The 2,150-nt window shown below is 49.1% G+C and overlaps 1 pseudogene; it reads left to right on the top strand.

The window, feature by feature from the left end:
• Window positions 1–1,059: 1,059 nt before the first annotated feature.
• Window positions 1,060–1,627, top strand: LOC102752026 (annotated as a pseudogene).
• The last annotated feature ends 523 nt before the right edge of the window (window positions 1,628–2,150 follow it).

Below are 2,150 nucleotides of genomic sequence, written 5' to 3'. Positions count from 1 at the left end.
TCTTTTTCACTTCCAGGGACACCATGATCAACTAGCTAAAACCATAGGCAAATCAGATTATTTTGATTGCTGCTTTTACTCTGCTCTCATTACCGTAATGATATTATGGTAACCACGCCCACCTTGTCTTTGGTGGATGAGTGCAGCAGCAGCTCAGCCCCTGCAACTCTGGGATCCAACTACACTGATTGTCTTTATATTTTCTAATTCAGTGACTGCACTTCCCACTATAAAGCCTGGCCTACATAGAAGAGAAATCACAGAGCTCTTCAGGAACGCTGAGGCTCTCCTTATAAATTTATGCCTTGGACCATCCCAGGGTGAGTAAGTCCCTCCTGCCCTCCACCTCCCTCCATTCAGATCAGCTCTTGAGCCCGCCCTCTCCACTCACTGGGTGATGTCATCAGCATGGCCCCTGTGACCTCCAGGAGCAGATCCCCTACTGTCCCCAGGCAATCAAGGATTGCAGTTGTGAGCAGTAGGAAACAGCATAAACACTCACATACCAGGGAGCCTGGACTCCCTCCCACCTCCCACCCTCACACCATTCAGCCCCTTTCAGGCCTCCCACCCTCCACCTCATTCCATTCCCTTCCATGGTCATTCCCACCCTCCACCCCACTCCATTTCCTTCCATGGTCCCTCCCTCCCTCCACCCCACTCCATTCCAGCCAACTCTTGACCTTGCCTCTTCCCCACACCCCAACTCACTTGATGATGTCATCAGCATGGTCCCTATGACCTCATAGAGCAGATCCCCTACTGTCGCCAAGCAACCCAATGTGAACAGCAGTTGAGAGCATCAGGGGCAGGCGACCCTGTCACCTGGCAGTGGTGTGTAGGGGCAGCACAGCCTCTGTGCTACAGAGACTCCAGGTCAAGACAGCCGGGAGCTGCTGGCAGAGGGGTAATGGCAGCGGTGGTGGAGCCAGCTGCCTTGTGGAACACAGGTGTCCAGTAGCCCATGAGTCCAGCCGAGTTCCCATCTCTCCTTCCTCAACCCTCCTCTCCACCACCTTCCCTGTCCCCTGTCACCTACCTCCACCCCAGAGTCCGGCCATGGCTCACCTATTCCCAGGCCAGTGGGTTGCCACTCCCCCTAACCGTGGTCTCCCCCACCTTATGCCTATCAGGACGCCTCCCGACATGAATCGGCCCATGGCGCTGTCTCTGGCGGTAAAGCGCCTCCAGAAGGAGTTCCTCCACCTTTCTCAGGACCCCCCAGAGCTGTGCTTGGCAGGGCCCATCACAGAAGATGTGTTCAACTGGCAGGGAATTCTACTGGGGCCCAGGGACAGCCCCTACCAGGAGGGGTCTTCTTCCTTACCATGGATTCCCGTGGGAGTACCCCTTTAAACCACCCAAGATCCGATTTAAAACCCGAATTTGCCATCTGAACATAAACCATAATGGGTGCGTCTGTCTGGCCATCCTTAATGCCCAGTGGTCTTCCGCACACACAGTTTCCAAAGTATTGCTCTCCCTCAGCGCCATGTTATGTCATCCCAATCCACACAATATTCTCTTTCCAGAAATTGGGAAGATTTACATAAATGATAGACCAAAGTATGATTTAATAGCTCAAGCATGGATGAAGAAGTATGTCCATGTAATTTCTAAAAAATGACCTTTTTGCCTTGCATTTGAGTTGTTTGCAGATCTTAAGGTTATAGCATTCTCCCTGTAGTAGTAATCCATTTTCTCACCGCGGTTGGCAAACTGCAGCTGGGGAGCCACATCCGGCTCTTTGGCCCCTTGAGGGTGGCTCCTCCTAAGCCTTAGGAGTACCCTAATTAAGTTAATAACAATGTACCTACCTATATAGTGTAAGTTTAAAAAATTTGGCTCTCAAAAGAAATTTCAATCATTGTACTGCTGATATTTGGCTCTGTTGACTAATAAGTTTGCCGACCACTGTCAATAGTATCTTTCCCTTTGTAATAATCTTTTTAAATAAAAGAGTCTTCTTGCTTAGCCTGGATTTGTTTTTTATATGACAATGCAAAACTGCCTGGTAACGGGTTAAAGAAATGGAGCCAGTGTTTTATCTGCAAACCTCAAATTCTACCTTCCCTATCAGTAAAGCTAATGAATAAATACACAATATACAAGTTATTTTAAGATCCATATCAATCACCTTTATGCACTAA

The sequence above is a fragment of the Myotis davidii genome, unplaced genomic scaffold, assembly GCF_000327345.1.
Source record: "Myotis davidii unplaced genomic scaffold, ASM32734v1 scaffold872, whole genome shotgun sequence".
NCBI classification, from domain to species: Eukaryota; Metazoa; Chordata; class Mammalia; order Chiroptera; family Vespertilionidae; genus Myotis; species Myotis davidii.
This window is presented reverse-complemented; position numbering and strand designations above follow the sequence as displayed.